Source organism: Phalacrocorax aristotelis, chromosome 10 (genome assembly GCF_949628215.1).
Source record: "Phalacrocorax aristotelis chromosome 10, bGulAri2.1, whole genome shotgun sequence".
NCBI lineage: Eukaryota > Metazoa > Chordata > Aves > Suliformes > Phalacrocoracidae > Phalacrocorax > Phalacrocorax aristotelis.
Window position 1 is genome coordinate 6,564,145 of NC_134285.1, and position 18,281 is coordinate 6,582,425.

At 50.0% G+C, this 18,281-nt stretch overlaps 1 protein-coding gene across 8 annotated transcripts in view; it reads left to right on the forward strand.

The window, feature by feature from the left end:
* MICALL2 (MICAL like 2) overlaps positions 1-17,970 on the forward strand; it is a 48,040-nt gene extending 30,070 nt beyond the window's left edge. For 3 of the 8 annotated variants that reach the window (XM_075104910.1, XM_075104912.1, XM_075104913.1), the window contains 3 exons: positions 2,644-2,779; positions 4,650-4,801; positions 5,936-6,354. The gene's annotated coding sequence lies outside the window, so the exon portion shown is untranslated. Of the gene's footprint in view, positions 1-2,643; positions 2,780-4,649; positions 4,802-5,935; positions 6,355-9,297; positions 9,469-10,715; positions 10,819-16,126; positions 16,451-17,442 lie in introns of those variants that run through there. The other 5 variants (XM_075104915.1, XM_075104916.1, XM_075104917.1 and 2 more) reach the window with 5 other exon arrangements.
* Positions 17,971-18,281: the final 311 nt, after the last annotated feature.

Consider the following 18,281-nt stretch of genomic DNA (forward strand, 5'->3'; position numbering starts at 1 on the left):
ATTCACACGCAATTTTACTGTCTTTTCTTACTGTAAGTGTGATGCTGCAATAAAATAGCAAAAGGATAAATCAAGTTCAGTTGCCTTGCTGATGAGGGTAAAACAAATACTTTGCTGCATACTTTTTATCAATATTGCTGGATATATTTGAAAAGGGAGACAGGAACGGCACTGAGCATTTGTAACTGGGAATTACAAGCTCTGGAAGAAATCCCTGCTCTCGTTCCAGTCCATAAGTAACTTGTCTTGTTACAGTTTGTCCAGGAGCTTTCTGGGCTGCACAATGGCTCTTTTAATAGCTGACCTATAGTCCATCCTACTGGTGAAACTGGTAAGGTAGCAGCAAATCTATAGAAACCCAGTGATTACGGTCTGGGAAGCTTATATGATGCATATCAAAGCCAGTATGTGAATTGCGTAAGTGTGATGTAGGTCTGGCACTAAAGTGATAAGAGTCATATCAAGGGAATAACTTAATTAACTGGTCTTGATCAAAGAACTATGTGAATTCAATAGCCCAGTTTTCAGCGCTAAATGATGAAGTTTAGAAAAAGTGTACTTGATGCAATTATCAATTTTCCTGTCCGAGGAGCTTTGAAGTGGCATTAAGAAGGGACAGTCTGTTGTTCCATTTAGGACAACTTTCTCCCTCCCTCAAGTGATCAGGAGGCAGAGAGGCTCCCTCTCCTTTTCAAGTGCTCATTTGAAATGGTCTGATGCATAATAAACACTGGATGCCAAGGGGAACGATATCTCAGCTTTCACAAATTAATTGTTTCAGATGGTGTAAATCAGGAAAAATGAGCTGTCCTTTCCTTGCCTGCCAGAAAAAAATGTCTTCATTTCCCTATAGCTTTAATTTTTTTCCCAGGATTTTGTGGGGGGGAAGTGGTCCCGTTTAACTTCCAATGGTCGTGGGCCTTTTGGTCCCTCTGCAGCTCCTGGTTGCATGCTATTCAAACAAGATGCTGAGTAGGAGAGCAAGGAAGGAGTTAGGCTATAGAAAAGCTTCCAGAAATCTTTAAAATACCAAATGCCATGTGTGTTTATCCAATTTGGATGTGACTGTATGTACCACAGTGTTTGGTGTTTATCCCACAAGTTGGATTTCTGTGCTGAACGACTCTTTGCGCCAAAGGGAGGCAGAAGTTTCTGGCCAGCCTGAACCACAGTGGTCCAGACTTGGACATTTTGTTCACCTGAGCTTGTACTTCCTGATCGGTCCCTCAGCTGCCAGCTCAAATGGGTGCTGGAGCTGGGTTTGCACCTTGGTGAACCAGTGCCTATAAAGCACTGATATAGTCTCTGGAGTATATGCACAGAGGTGACTTGCCACAACTCACTCAAGCTCGAGGAGGCAGATTTGCCCCCACTACATGACTGATGCACCCAAATCTGGCTGCAGGGAGGGAGGCTGTGCAAGTGCTCTGCAGGGTGAGAACACCCCAATCCCTTTGAATTCACTCATAACCAGTGATAAAGTCAATGCCAAAATGCTGAGTTAGGGAGGAAAAGGTGTCCTCTGCTAAAGGGACATCAGCCCATGCCACAGACCAAGGGACAAACAATCCTGGAACACAGGGTTATATTGAGTCCAATGTTTCTTTTTTTTTTTTTTTTTGTCAATGTTTGGGAAAAAAATTTTAAATACAAGAAATTAAATGCTGAAACTTCATGAGGAATAATTGTGAAAATCCTGTTCTGCAGAGGGATAGGGTTTTAATGGACTTTCTGAGCAAAATCTGGCCTGTGTATTTGTTCCAAAACTAAAAATGGTGTCATCGTTAGTCAATGAGGTATTTGGCTGATGAAATCCACCCTGTTATGGAAGCTGAGGTTTAACCTTCTGCACAGCTTTGCAGCTATTTTAAGGGAGATGGGGAGGCAGGCAGCCCTGCATCATTGCATGTGCCTTCCTCCGTTTGTTGATGGCTTCTCTGCCCTCCTTCACATCCACCTGGTGTCCCAGAGACTCACCCTTCTGCTTAGGTAGAGTCAGTGCAGGAGATGGTTCCTTTCTCCACTGTTACCATGGCAGACCTCAACCAGGTCTTCCAGAAAGGTGAGACAATGTGTTTGGGTACACCTCCTCGAAAAGGATACCTAAACCTCTTTCATTCATCAGTGATGGGAGAAAAGCCCCACTGCTTCCAGCTGCTGTTACCTATCATAGAATCATAGAATCGTTAAGGTTAGAAAAGACCCTTAAGATCATCGAGTCCACCTGCTAACCTATCACTGCCACTATGGAGAGGCTTCCCCCCTCTTCTCCAACCCCTGGGCACTGTGTCCTTTCCACCGGTGGGTACCTCATTCCCAAGGCATGGAGAACTGGGGATGTGTCATGTCTGCCAGGTACAGTGTGAGGCTGCTGTAAAAAGCTGAGAAGCCTCAGAAAGGCCCTTGGGAAGTCAAGGATTAATTCAATTTCCTTACGGCTCGAGGACTTCCTGCTGCAGAAGACAGATGGACTTTGGGTTTGCTCTGTGAAATGAGGTGGTTCCTCCTCCTGGGCAGAAAGAGGGAATGATTTCCAAAGGCAGCAAGTCCAAGGTCCGCTCACTTGGGTCTTCCCCAGAATAGCACTGAGTGATGGAGGTGGGATGATCCGCTCTCTGAGCCACACCGCTGGTTTTTCTCCAGGAGATGGAAGAAAGCTGGGTGCTGGTAGCCGGGAGGCGAAGCTGCAGCTGGCCACGCCGGCTGTGAACAACGAGGGCAATTAGAGATCAGAAGAGCTGGGGTGGCTTCGTCACATTTCCCTGCTGCCGTTCTGGAGGTAATAATATAATTCATATCAGAAGAGTTAGTGGGCTGAAAATGAATTGGAGAAATCAATCCAGAGGGTATAAATGAATTAGCATGTAAATGAGGACACTTGCTCTACATAGTTTAATATTGCCTGCAGCTGTAAATAATTCCAGGGATGGAATCAAAAGCCGCAAACAACTTCATTTTTGTGCTCCTCCCCCGTCCGGGAGCACCTGCAGCTATGACCGACCCACCCTTGCAGAATCATCGCATTGCAAGGGAATTAAAGGAGATGAGATGTATATACTTTTTTTTTTCCTGATTGGCCATTATTTACAAGGCTGCTGCTCCTGGTTTCATGCACCAAGTTGCTGTTTGTGCATGCACATGGCAGTCTGAGTGGCAGGAGAGGGGGAGGCAGGGTACCGGCTTGCGGTGAGATCTTGTGCAGTGTATCACGAGCCATCCTGGTCACCCTGTGGTGGGTTGGCGTGTGTGTGAAATAGCAATTTCTCACCAAGACCTGCAGCATGAAAGGTCTTGATTGGAGTGGAGAACTTACCCCTCCTGCAGTGTCTAAGGGTGGGAGAGGTGGGTGCTTGGAGAGCAGGAGCCACCCGGGGGGACCGGCTGCTTAAATAAAAGGGTGCTTGGAGCTATCTGGAGAGACAGCATTTCCAGGAAAGACAGAAAACCATTTACACTAGGAGCACGGTGGGGCTTTGAGTGCTGTGTACAGTCTGGAAAACTGGACAAGGTGCAGAGATAGGTCATTAAGGTGGGGAAGGTGTCGAAAAGCCCCTTTATGAGAGGTGACTAAACAAGTACAGCTTATTTAGCCTAACAAAATGAAGGCTGAGAGGAGATGTGATTGCACAGGCAGATAAACACAGGGGAGGGAGAGGAGCTAGTTAAGCTAAAGGCCAATGTTGATACCAGAACATGCAGACACAAACTAGTCATGAATAAATTTCAGAGGGAAATGAGATGGAAATGTCTAAGCGCCAGAGCAGAGACTATGGGCAAGTGCAGGAGAGTCCACACAACCAGGCTGCTCTTGCACTGGCGCTTGACTGTAAAATAGGATTATAGGAGCAGGTCTCTTGAGAACAGGCAACTGCGTTTTGTGATCCGGGAAGTCCTGCCTCTTGCCAAAAGCCCCTTCAATATTCTGGCAGGGGAAGGATGCAGATCTGAGGAGGGCATATGTCTCATTGAGTGACTCCAAGAGCGGTTGTTGAGAGCTTTTGGAGTGGTGCTGATGACAGGAGGTTAAAGATGATCCTCGACAGTCTTTTATCAGTGCTTCCCTCTTGTTTTTGACACTGACGGATCACTGAGTTCCCTCTTTCATCAGGTTGGAGTTTCAGGTTCTGCACTAACTAGATCTCCCAGGTGGACTGGAAACACTGATTAAGATGGATAGAGTGAAAGCAAGTCCATTAAATTGTTAATAAAGAATATTACACACATACCTTAATCTGCAGCTAGCCCGACACTTTATAAAAGTACATTAGGATATAATCCAATTGAAGCCACAATATCGAGAACATCTTATCTCATCACAAATTGAAATTATATCATATTCCTCATTTCTTAAATTAAAAAGCTAAAACCTTTTAGTTTGCTCTCATATGCTTGTGTAAAACTTAATCAGTGGTTTTAACAACATTATTTTTCAATATGGGCCATTTCTGTTCTCATTTATTTACAAGAGAGAACTTCCTGGTAGGAGAAGTGATTCAATTTGCAGGAGGATACATCAAGCACTTAAGGATTTTGTAGGGATTGATTGATTATTTATCATGTTATCTTGCCTGGAGACGTCTGATATGCCCGTGCTTTTGCTATCTCTCATTCCACCTAATGCTCTTCCTTTGCATCTCGCTCCCGTCTAGTGCTAAGGGCGCTCTTCCCGCGCACGTGTCTGCACGAGTGTGTTGGAGGAAAAGGGGGTCAGGGAAGGCAAGGCTGAGGCTGTCTCTGTCGGGATGAAGTCGCTGGACTGGGCAGATATGAGAGATTAATTTCACTGGAAGATAGCACAGAGGTAAGAGAGGTTAAAGGGTAGCTTGAAGTTCTGCTGGATTTTAACTGCAGCCTGCTGTGCTGCTCAGCCGTAGATCTGTAAGTGTGCCAAATGTGTCCTTCCTCACAGAGGAAGGAATTGGGGCCCAGAGAGGCCGTATGGTTTGCTGGAAGTGCCCCAGACACCGAAAACAGCCCTGAAGGGCTGTCAGCCCTGGTTGGTAGCTGGTCACCTTGGGCCACACTTCCCAGGGTAGCCATAAACACCTTCAAGTTGCCCAGCAAAGCACTGGATGGTGTCTGGGCACCTCCATGGGACAATGTTTCCTGCTCAGCTGAGCTGTCCTGGTGATGCACCACCAATGGCTTGTCCGGGGCTCTCTGCAATACCACTGTTGTCTCTACACTTGTGATGAATTTGGTGACCCAACAAGGCCGGGCTTGGGGTGTGGAGAGGAAGGGGCCAGCTCTTCATGCTTAAAGGAAACCACTCTCATAGCAATAGCCTTACAGGGTGGGGGATGGTAATTGTCTTCTGCTGCCTCACTGTTAGCAACGGCATGTCCTCCACGGGGGTGTCAGTCCTAAGGCCAAAGGAGACACACACAAGGTCTCCATTTGGAAGGGATGACCCCCAGGAGTCCTGCAAGAGGGCTGCAACTTGAACTTGTTGGTGCTCTTTGCCACGGTGGCATGAGTGGGTGAAGGAGGGATGCTGCCCATGGGGACTCTTGTCCTCACATCCCTGGTGGGACTTCGGGGCATCGGATATAGCAAGAAAGAAAACTTTCTTTTGTTTTAAGTGAGAAAGCAATGACAGCAGAAACTCCAACCAAACTCTCAACTGTTTGAACCATGGCTGTCTTTCTGGCGGGGGGAAGCACTGGGAACAAGGACATTTGAGGTTTACTCGTTTCACTACTGCAGATTTTGGCAGGTTGGTCTTGCTGCCATAGTGTTCCCTGAGCAGTCTGAGATCAGCTGGGTTTATTCTTTTATGAGTATTGGAGTGCAGGAATTGCTCTCTTCTGGTGAAAATAAATACAGAAATCCTGAAGCATGACTCCAAAGAGAGACGAGCCTGTGAAAAAGCACCATGCTGGAAAGACAGTACATTTGGTTTGTCTTATTTTTCCTTTGCTTTCTGGGCTTTTAGGGTTCCTGTTGTAGGGATTGCATTGAGATGACGAACTAGAGAGGTTTGAAAAATGGAAACATAATCCCCTGACTCCAGGAGCTCAGACTTAAATATCAACAAATACCTCAGGATGCACTTGTGAGTGCTGATGGAGCAGCTGACTCGGCGAGCATGGAGGTGAACAACTCCAGAGCCCCGCAGAGCCCCGCAGTCCTGATTTGCTGAACCCAGCGGAATAAATTCCTGTATAGGATGATCCCTGTGCATAGGCCCCCACAGGATCAGGGCCAACATTTGCAAAGTGCTGTGAGATGCTTGGATGAAAGGGACTACAGAAGCGCAAAGTATTACTTTTTCATGATTACTGCAATTGCTATCCTTGGGGCTGTCCAAATGTTGTTGTTCCAAGTGAAAATATAAAACCATTTTGGCATGTTTCTTTTTTGTGTTGTGATAAATAGAAATGCAGGAGGAAAAAAAATCTCCTCCTAACAGTGAGAGAAGGAAAGCAGTCCCTGTGCAATTTGTTACACATCTCATATGCCTCTGCTAGCTGTAGAGATATTTAGAGGGAGTATTTAGCCAACCCAGTGCACAGCCTCTGGAGTACCGGCTTCTGCTTTGGTCCATGCTTGGTTGAACCTTTACAGCAGCTTTATGGTTTTTCGACACAGCATTTCAGGAGAGGCTTTGATACTGGAGGATGCCAACTGCGCTGAGTGGGGCTAAGATGATTAATCAAATTATTTGAAGGGTGTTCGCCAGAACTGGGAAGTGACCAGTCTCCATCCTAATCTCTGGATTGAGATGTCAAGCTGGCCTCCAGCTCAGAGCACTGAGCTCGCCAGGAGGCAGAGGGTGGAAAGAAATCTCCGGCAACGAACAGCCTGGCAGGGCTGCCCGTGGTAGGAAGGGATACCGGCCATCAAGGGCCATGGCATGGTGCTGCTAGGTGGGCTGGGTGAGGCTGGGGGGGCTTCGCATAACAGGAAGACCAGACGAAGCTTCTCCAGCTGCTACAGAGCAGGAATAATGTCATGGTTGACCCTTCCACCAGGCTGCAGGGAGGGGCGGGGAATGGCCGGGATGTGCTCTATTCCTGCAGCTCCCAACCAGCCACAGGGTATGGGCTCCTCTGCTTCCGCCCCAGATTTAGGTCTTTGCTGAACAGCATGAAGGAACAAGTGGCCTGGCATGGAAGAAACACAAGTGTGAAGTCGTTTTAAACTTGGCGCCAGTGTCAGGTGCGTAGAGGAGCTGGGGCTTTGGTTGAAGTCTTGCAGGGGTGGCTTAGGACAGACACTGTGGGACCGTGCTGATGAGGCTGGCAGATTGCTCTGAGAGACAAGAAATGCAGTGGGGAGCAAGGACTCGGCTCTGACGATGTGCTTTTCAGGGACCAGATGGGTTCGTTGCCCATCTGCTTTTGCTTTCAGTAAGTGTTTGGATCTATCCACAGTTAAAGACAAAGCCAGATCACCCGAGAAGGAGAAGGCATGTGCTGCAGCAGCACAGCACAGTGCAGCTGAGGCTGGGTTGAACACTGTGGGGTTAAGAGAGAAGCCACCCACATGGGGATGAGGGACCCCCTGCTGCCCTCCTTCCCCTGCCTGCCCTGGGACTTGCAGGCAGATGGACTTTCCCCAGACCCAGGGTGAGCACTTGGCACCACTGCATAGGGCATTGCAGGTCTCGGCTCCGCTCTCCGGCTGGCTGGGTGGCTGGTGTCCCTGCTTCTACATGAGCCCAAAGCGTGCTGGGATCCCCTTTGCAGCACGAGCTGATGGTACCTGGGGCATTTCATGGATATCTGCCCTCCCCGGCATGCTCAATGCTGCTTTTCCGTCCACTGCTCAATTCTTCCTCGGCAACCACCTCTCACTGTCTCTCCTCTTCCAGCACCAAACCGGAGGGCACTTGCCCTCGGCTGGAGCAGCACCGGGGCCGTGCATTTTCAGCATGCCCCCTCTCCACCTGCACAGTGCAGCACCGGCGGATCCTGGCTCCCGGCCAGGCTGTGGCGGGTCGAGCTGCCGGCAGCTCCCGGCCGCCTCGCCAGGCGCCCTGAGCCCAGCGCCCATGGCATCGCGGTCACGTGTGGCCATCAGCTGATGGGGAGGATGACTCAGCCAGCAGCTGTCGGGCCCCTAAAATAATGACAAAAACAATTAGCAGTCCAAGCAGTAGCCTCTCCTTAATTATCTCCTCCGAGTTTAATTAACTAGCTAAATTATCAGCAGTAATGTAGGCATTAATTATGTCAAATTACAGTGTAAAAATCACAAAGTGTGGAAAATGTCAATTCAGCTGTGCTCACCTGCCAGGCTGAGACAGCGCCGGTGACAGAGGCTCAGCCCAGCGCAGGGGAAGGGGCTGCTCTCCTTCCCGGGAGGATTGGGATCCCTCCACAGCACCCTCGGCGGAACCAGGGGACACTGATGCTGATGCTGACAGGAGACGGTGGCACGGTTTTGGTTGGGAGCCATTGGGGCTGCCCGGACGGGCGCAGGAGCAGGGAGGCGGGAGCATTTTGGCTCTGACGGAGGGAGGGGAAGGAGCGTGGCTCCCCAAACCAGATGGCTTGGATGCTGAATTATTAAATTATGAATATTAATACAAATCAGACACGGAAGAGGTAATAATTTTGCTGCCCTACAGAAATAATTAACATAATTTTGATAAATTACATGATAAGAGAATCTCAAAATTGAGGTAGATTTATCTTAATTAATATCTTGGACTTGCTCCGAAAGGTAAATTGTTCCACTGGGGACCGGGGAAGGGTGAAGAAGGGGCCCCCAGCTCCACGAGCCAGACCCTTCCCGGGGTTAGTGTGTGCAGGGGGACAGGGCAGCCCCTCCAGGCTGCACCCCAGCCCCAGCCTAGCTGCGCAGAGGGAGTGGTGTCAGGGTTATTCCCACCCACACAGGGACACCAAGTGACTTATTTCAGGTTGCATGGGTCAGTTGGAGAGCGGAGGCTTGAGCTGGTATCTCCAAGCAACGATGTACCCCGTGCCACCTTCCGCTGGGCTCTGGCAGGGGTTTTGCTGTGTTTCTCCATGGACGCAGTGCTGGGCGTGCACCGAGGTCCAAGCGTGTGGGATAAATGGCTTCACCAGAAACTGCTGCCCAAGTGCCCCTTGACTTTGCTTCAGGTGCCTCTGCTTGGGCACACATTCATTGTGACAAGCGTGCCTGTTGTGTTCATCCATCTGTGCCGCTGCACGCACATGAGGGTGGTTAGCGGCTTGTTGTTTCCACAGTTCAAGTAATAATGTGGGTGCCTTCCCTTGTCCATGTCTAGCCAAGGGCTGGGCATGTCAGTAAAACCTCATATGCTTTCTGTGCTTGCACACACATGATTTTTATCCTTCCCAGTGTATCCTCAACACCTTCATCCACACACTGGAGACGAGCACGCTGCAGAGGTGGGAGAACACTCCCTCCCAGGGCCTGCAGAGCAGTGTCCACACCGCACATCTCCATCAACACTGCTCCACGGGACTGGGGCAGGGCTGCATCCCAAGCAGACAGACACACACCAGGCAGGTACAGTGTGTTTGTCTTCTACAGAGCAGCACATGGCTGAACCAAGTCAGTGGGGACATCCCGGGGTGGAAGTTAGCCTGGAAGGGAAGGGGATGTTCAGTTACTGAGTGATTTGCTTCATGGTCTGTTGTCGTGGTGTTGGGCTGCTTTGCCACTGCCCCACATTGTTTTCCTTCAGCTTGCATGACTCCAGAGAAGCCCATGTCCCTCTCCAAGCATGTGTGCAATGAACGGGCAGTGCCTTTCCCCTTTGCTAAGCCATGGTTTTTGCCAGGGTCTTTGTCTTAGTGCTGCTGGTGATCATCAGCTCCGCCTGCCAAGGTGCAAATCTGCCCAAAACGGGTGTGTGAATGGGATGTGCAGATTGTTTTATGTTGTATAAAATTTTGCACTCAAATCCCAGAGTCATCCAGGAGAGCGTAACCTCACACCTCCAGCAGAGGTGCAGCCCAGAGCAGACTCGGAAGCAGTGACTTAACCCCTGAAGTAGTAGACATCCCCCAGGCATAGGCAATAAATATGCTGGTATGGATATGCATATAGAGATCATCAATAGCTTGTGACATCAAAGCTGCAACTCAAATTATAAGGCTATTTGCAAAATTAAAGGAAATTGTGCTTTACTATGACATTTTTGCAATACCAGTTCCAGCAATCTGGGAGAAAACGTTATCAGCTCAGTAATGGTGTCCATTTAAATGTCCAGAGCAGTAACTCCACGGCAGTTATATCTGTAGCCTAGCTACATTTCAAGTATGTGCCTGCCAAAAAGGCTTATAGTTGGTTACTTGATGTATTTCTGACATGGGTGAGTGGGAGGAGTGCGAGGAGCAGCCAGGAGAGGCTGTTCTCAGGAGGCTTTGGTCTTGGTCTCGAGCTCGAGAGGTTTTTAGATTCACATCCATGCGTTTGCCAGCTTAATTGGCAAAAGCTTTAATTTTTCAGAAGGGTTAGAAATCTTGTTGATCTGTTCCCACTGGCAGTATTTAAAGCCTCAAACACTTTGCTTTTCAAAGAGCTGTACAAATGTTAACTAATACAGTCCCAGTTAAGCATAACCTCTAGATGGGGAAACAGAGTCACACGCTGCGTGAGTCCCTTAGCCTGGATCGGGGAGTTGCTGGGCCCCCATCCCATGCTTCATCCAGAAGGTGTTGTCATCTCTTCCGAGCCTTCCCCGTTCTGCCTGATCCCCTGGCCTTGCCACTGTAAAACCGAGCTGTATTTCATGTTTTTTGCCTGGGCAGAAAATAACAAGAAGGAAAAACCCAAAGGCACTGACTACTATGACGCCAAGGCATGGGCTGGAAGCAGAGACTTGTCATGGTGTGGCAGCGTCGGTGCATCCAGGTGAGACCAGAGATGGTGCCTGGGATAATAAGGGATATTCCTGGGGCGCAAGGAGCAGTAGGAACCAGTACTGAGAATATCATTTGTGGAAAATACACAACAGGAGAGCCTTTGCCTTACCGGGAGCTTTTAAATACAGACAGAGTGCTGCAGCCACAGGTTAAGTGTTTTTAAGGAAAGCCAATGCTGTTATGGAGCATGTGAGCCAGCACCCACCACGGTCACCCTGACACCCCTTCTGATCCCCATGCAGCTTGCGGGGTGGCAGAAGAGGGCCACCTCTTGGGGTTCCCTCTTCTGTGGACCCCATCCAATGGTCCCTGTGGCTGGATCTGTGGGCAGCCCCGGCAGCAAAGAGGGATGTGAAACTACAGGTCTGGACGGTGCTGGAAAACCTGTTAAAACAAGGACACCCCGCTGAGGGGCATTGAATGTGGCTCCTCGCACGCATACTGATGGGCGCCCAGCTCCTGTGGCAGGGCGGGTGCACCTTTGGGCTTGTATATACACGTATCTAGACATTTTTCCTTGTAACAGTAAGTCAGAGCTCGGGCTCTGGTGTTGCAGGAATACCCCATGTGCATCAGCCACACGGCCCCGGGAACGTTTTTCAGCCAACAAGCCTCACGCTGTGTGTAGATATATGCATGCACACACGCAAGGGAGGATGAATGGGCACCAATGCCCGCTGCATCCAACAATTCAATTTGAATCCAGCCTTAACCCCTTCACTGCTGCAGGAGGAACATCCTGGGGCTCGGTCCCATGGGGATGAAGGGACACGCTGTCAGTGGCACTTTGACGGAGATGTTGAGATGGAAAGGATGCGGCTGGCCCTTGGGGGCCAAATTGTTCACCTGTGTCTGAGGTAGGGGGTGGAGAAAGGGAACTGAAGCCCAGTGTAATGTAGGACACAAAGGAGGGATTATAGGAAGTCTGCGTGAAAGGAAGGTCGGGTGGAGAGTGGGTCTGGCAGGACCCCCTCTTCAGGCAGCAAACTCCAAGCTGTAGAAGGCTGTGAAAGGTGAGGGAAACTGAGGCAGGAAAACAGGTGGATACATATGGAAAAGGGTGGTTGTTGGTGTGACTGCCCTGCTTCTGCAGAACAAGGATGGGGTATAGGCGTGAAGGACATTTGTATAGGGTGAAGGAAGTCAAGCTGAGACAGCAGGAGAGCACAGGAGCCACCCCTACATGTGCGCACACATGGGTGCGAGCAAGACGTTCCCACCTGGGAACACATCCGTGATGCGGAGCTCGTGGAAACCTCATCCTTCCCCTCCTCTCGCAACCTCTCTTCTGCTGGGGTTGAAGGTGGGGAGACTGGCTCTGCTTCTGCCTTTTGTGGTTGCTATTTCCACTTTATTTCAGGTTTCTCCTCTGTTGGGACTTTGGGCCTTCCCGTTCCTCAGTAATTATATAATTACTTCACAACATGCTGCAGGAATAGTCGGGGAGGCGGCTACAGCTAGCACAACAATGGTGACAAGTAAAACATTAATTTCTGGAGTTCTTTTAATTAATTCATCAGGAATCGTGCTGTGCGGGATGATTACGTTAAAGTGTTTAATTACAAATTTATATGTAATGATGCACTTTAATTACTTTGGACTGGTACAATATTATTGGGCCCTTTTCCCAAGATTCCTGGCACTGGGCTTGGGCTGCACATAAGCAGTGCCATGGATGCTTGTGCCTCTAAATTATTTACATGGCATGGGAGAAATCCAGTCCTGATTGATGAGAGCAAATTCTTCACTTAGCTGAACGGGAGCAAGGGCCGTGGGGAATCCAGAGAAGGAAGGTCAGTGTGGCGTGTGTGTGTCAGGCAGAACATCAGGGCATTTTTTGTTGGAAGAATCGAGGTTAATCTGGTGGAAACTGAAGTGATAGAGAGCCAGGCACGATAAATATTTATCAAAGGGACCAGTGTCAGGATTCTGGTTCCCCAGCACAGATATGTCCCGGATGGATCTCACGAAGCAAGCACGAGATGCTGCTGCAAATAACCCTTGCCAAGCGTGTAGGGTGGTTTTCTCCAGCTCCGCTCCTTTTGCTTGTCCCCTTTCCTTTGTCTTGCCTGTCTTTGTGAGCACATGTGTGTGTGTGCGTGCACACTCATTTTCTTTCCCTTTAGGCTCCTATTCTCCCCTTGTCCCATCTCTGTTTGCCTCTGTGCATGGGGAGCATCTGTCATTCCTCTTTCTCCTTTGTCTGTCCTCCCAGGCTAGACAGAGCCCAGAGGGGCAGCCACGCTTTTAGAAAGGCCCGAGAGCTAAAGTGCTTCAAGTCAAGTTTGAGGTTGGCCTGTCTTCAAGCTGCTCTATGTGCAAAATAACCAGTTATGTAGTGCAGATGTGTGTGTGTGTATAGCTGTGCTGCAGAGAGTAATCTGCAGGGCAGACACTGCCTTGCTGTCGTGGGTTCACAGTGTCTGGCACACAGGGGTCTGGCAAAACCTGTTTTGTTTTGCTTGAGTTTGAAGAGCAGGATCTGGCAAGGAAGAAATCAGACTATTTCTTCTTCAAGAGAGAGGGAAATAGCAATCAGCTTTGGGTATGTTACACTGATGGACGCTGGCAGATGCACTGGTGAGGCTGGGTGTAGCGTCGCCGACACTTGTCTTGCAGTGTCAGTGTAATTGCAACCATAATTTGCTGGCAAATAGCACCAAATGGACCACTGCAGCCAGGACTTTGCATGCTTATTTCTTGTGCAGTTGCACAGATGATGCACTGCTTTGTCTAGGACTGCAGAGTCCCGCGATCCAGGTCATTTAGTTGCATTACTTGCCTTTGAACGCACAAAAAAAGGTCGTTTGCAGTAGCTGTTGTCGCACCATCTCTTTGTGTGGGTGCAAGTTGTTTTTATTGGTGAGCTGCTTTCCAGTGGACCTGGCTAGGAAGGAAAGGGAGTTTTCCTGGGAGATGGCAGAAGAAGTGCCGGGGGAGAGGCAGGCGATGGTTGCCCTCATGGCCAGCACCCATTGCCTGTACCCTGGAGCACCAGAGCTCAGTGGCTACTTTGCTGCAGCTGAGTTAAGCTCCAGACCTCTGCAGTGGGTGCTGCAGCCACGTCATCTCCGCACAGACAGAGCAAGCCCAGAGCTTCACCTCGCTGCCAGGACCCAGCAGGATAGTAGGTAAGAGCAACTTCAGTGGTTTCATCTCCTGGGGATCTCAGCAGAGGGCGACTGTGTTGACTCTCCCTTAATTCATTTTTCTCAGAGCTCTGCAAGTCTTTATTTATTTGTAGCTCTTTTTTTATCTCCTTTTCTAGTCTCCATCTCCCCTGCCTCTTCCCACCTTGCCTTGACCTTTCTTGAGCTGTTCCACCATCTCAAAGCCATATTTCATCACAGTAGTCCTGTAAAGGGAGTTTGTTCTCCCTTGCTGGGTCAATGGTAGGGGAGCCCAGGTTTGGTCAGGTAATGCTGAGGAGCTGCCATAGGAGGAAGAAGGTCAGGACATGGACCAGAAGCAGCCAACAGCACAACAGAAGGGGTTTTAACAGAGGGGACCAGACCCCCATCTGCTCAGCTCTGGACCCAGAACACCTCCTCAGCTGCAGAAATTGAGTAAAAATGGATCTTTTGGTAATATCTGCGTGGCTACCTCCTGGAGGCATGTAGCTCAGATGATGCCCAGTAACAGCCCATGGAATATTAGTTGCAATTCAGTCTACAGCCATGGAGAACTTCATGAGGAAAGAACAAAGCAGCTCCTACAGGGCTTAGATGGGCAGGAAATCTCATTGCCAGGGTGGCTGGCCATGAAACTTAAACAGAGAAGGGTACAGGCTCATGCTGTCAGCTGGGTGCAGCTCCAGGGGATGTTAATTATCTTCCGAAAGGTGTCAGGGCTGTTACAAGAGGCTGTGTAGCTCTTTCGCCATTAGCAGGGATGACAGAGGGGTTTGGCTGCCCTCCTGGCAGTGCAGGCAGCGCCTGGTCTGGCTGACGCAGACCTGCAGCATGGGGAGGCTGCAATGGCATCAGTGGGTCATTTCCTAGTATTAATTATAGATCCAGATTTGCAATCCAAGCCTTTTTCTGAACTCCTGGCCCGCTCCACGCAGTGAAGATGGAAAGGAGTGTGGTGACCATATCCTCCAAGAAGATGTAATGCAGGGCACGTGGGGTGAACCCTTGCAGCACAGGGTGCCCACTCTGGGCAAGCAGGAGGCCAACAACTACAGAGCGAGAGAAGTCCTGGTAAAGCGGGGGCTGTTCACCTGGGCTTCACGTGGGTAAGCAAGTTGGAAAGAGTCCTATCAGGAGCCAAAATGCGCATCGCCCTGCTGACTCACAACAGCTGCTGCTCCTGATGATGCTATAGCTGAGGTGAGAGGGGAAAACCCTTTTTGCCATGGGAAGACAGGGTATTTGCAAGCCCACCTCATTCTGGAAAGCTTTGTCTCCTGCATATCCCCTCCTGTGACGGCCAGGTTTTGCAGAGGCTGTCCCAGCAGATGGAAATGGTCGCTTGCTGTACGCAGAGGGGTGCGACGCACTTCTCCCCCGCAGGCTTCCCATGCCCCTTTCCTTTGCAACTGTGTTCGTAAGCTGCAACTGCATTTTGGCAGGGAGCTGGGAGTGCCGGACATCTCGGCGAGTGCAGAAGTGCTTCTTGCCATAGTTCAGGTGTTTCCAAGCCAAAGCTGGTCCCAGAATTCAGCATTGCACATGTTGGGTCATGCAAGCCTTTTCTTGGCAGTCTTCAAAGGGAAGGGTTTTGCAAGCAATGACAGGAGCAGGGCTTTCCTGGAGGTTGGGTGGGAGACACAGGGCTGCAATCAAGGTACAGGCAAAATATATGAGCACCACAAAGAGCAAATTCACCTCTCCCAGGTGCACCATGCTGGTGAGAGGCACAGGGCAACTTTCCAGGATAGAATCCTGGATCAGAGAGATTCATGCTGCCATAAATAATTCCAGTTTGTGGCTTTTCTCCTGCCTCCACTGGGCTGGTTCAGGCACTGGAAGCAGAGGCTGCTGCCTCACCGTCATGTGTTGGAGCCCTGAACATCGTGCTGGGGAGGGCTCCCTGCGGTGCCAAGGAGCATCCTGGTGCCACCTTCCCACCACCTGATGCTAGAGGGACTGGGGGGCTCCTGGGGGCCCGTGGAGATGATACCTGAGCTGTTCTAATGCAGCTGAGGGTTGCCAAAGGCTTCTCTTTGCATGGGATCGGGCTCCCAGCAAGAAACCCCCTTAGCCCCCAGCCCCTTCTCTGAGCCCCATCCCCAGCGGCGTTGCGGCACCTCGGCCGTGCTGAGCGTGGCTGGCGCTGTCCGTCCATCCAACCAGGGCTGCCAGCAAGGCGGCGGGCCTGCCAAGGCCAGATGGTGTTTGCGAGCGGCGCCAGGTCCCAGCTGAGCGCTGCCCGGCGAGACGCGCGCAGAAGCTGCCGCCGCAGCCGGCGCTGCCAAACCCACGGCATATGCTGCGCTCTGCCCTACACCTGCCGATGGGCAGCCTCCGCACGCTGCTTGCGTGGCGCCGGCGTGAAGGAAGGAGGAAAAGCGGCAGCCCCATCTGGAAGGAATTTAGCGGATAAACAAGGGCAGCGAAACCTGAAAATGAAAAAAATTGAAAAAAGAAGATGGCGCAGGGGGAGCCGCAGCCACCCCGGTAAGGTCGCGGGGTGTAGCAGGCGAGGGCTGAGCGGCACCCAGGGGTGACGGTGCATGGGCACGGGGTGGCCGGGACATGTTCCCCTTTGCGCAGGGGCTCCCATTTGCATCAGTACCCCCATTTGCCCAGGCACAGCCCAGGACCGGCTGCCCTGGCACATCCCCACCAGCCCCAGCAAAAGGTGCCGGGATGCTGCTGGGGGATGCTGCTGAACTTCTCCTTCTCAGGAGAAAACCCCAAATAATCATGAGCAAAATTTATGGGAGAATATACTTTCTGCCTACTTTGAATTTACTTTGGTAAACTGTACGCACTTGGGGCTCAGGTCTATAATTTATTGGAAGGAACCAGACTGGAAACCAGCTTCATACTGTGAGTAATTTCTAGCATCGCTGTAATCTATCACCGGGAGACAGGGCACTTTGTTTCTCTGAAAAATTATTTTTATAGTTGGCTTAGTAACAACAACAATTATTATTATTAATATTAATAACTACTTGTGTAAGGCCTTTCATGCACAGTTTAGAAAGTGTTTTGCACATGGGTCAATAGGTGTTAGCCGCATCTCACGGGAAAGGAAACTGAGGTACAGATTTGACCGCTGCCTTGCTGAGGCTCACCCTGGCGCGCAGCATCCTCACTCCTAAAATGCAGCTTGGACCACTGGATGCTGCTGCCCTTTGCAGATTTCTAAAATATTCGAGGGTTTTACTAGTGATGAAGAAGCAGATCAGGAAATTATTTTCTTTAAAATTTGGGTCTACTCACATTCAAAAAATTATTAAGAAAACTCCAGAAGGAAATTGCCCTTTCCATGCCGTGGTGGCTAGAGCCGATGTGCAGGCTGTCCCTCACACGCTCCACCTCATCCCCTGGGAGAGTACAGAAACAAGCACATCTCAGCTTGGAAACAGTGACTCAAACACTTCCTTCACTTAGTTTTAATGTAAGGGAAGTAGAAAATTTTAAAAGGCTTTGATTTTCCCCAGACTGGCTCCCAGGTACCCGGCCTGTGCCCATAACTCCGTCGTCTGGATCATGAGGACAACTGCCTGGATACGAAAAGCAGGACCCATCCTCAGCTGCAGCGGTGCCAGGGCTGAGATCTGCAGAATGCCTGTCTTAAACTTAGCAGCTTGAATTACTAAATAACGTGGTACCACTTCACAGGGATCTCCCCAGTCCCACTTTCCAGAGTGGAAATATGCCTTTTCTGGGTACCTGCTGCTGCAAATGCACCATGTGCTGGGGGTGGGAGAAGAGCTCCCAGCCTGGCTCCTGGGAGGATGGACGTGGATGGGGACACCTCAACGTCACCCTCTCTCATCCTCTCCACTGCTTAGGCCACACGCAAACGAAACGTGGTTGTTCTGGACACGTGTGAACTTACTGTAATTTAGAGAGTGAAACTGCTTCAGGTGGAAATTGCATTCTTCTGTGGAAGGGTGTAAACTTTCTACCCACACGACATTCAAGACACTATTTTATCTGTAAAAAGATACTTTGGCTGAACTTTATCACTGTCTCTTTTCACTTCTTGCTTCGTAGCAAGAATAATAATATTTAATATTCATGGAGCACTTTACATCTTCAAAGTCCACTTGCAGGTATTAACTAATGAAGCCTTGGGCTGCTCCCATGAGGTGGAGGGGCACGGCAATGTTATCTGCATTTGCAGGTGGAATATTCAAGGCAGGAGGTAGGGCAGAATCAGGACTGGAGCCTGGACTTCCTGCCCAGCCCCAGGCAGCATCCTTCACTGCCTTACAGTGGCCCACCATCTCTGGGCTCCCTTGCAAAACGTTCACCGTCAGTACAAAAAGCGGGT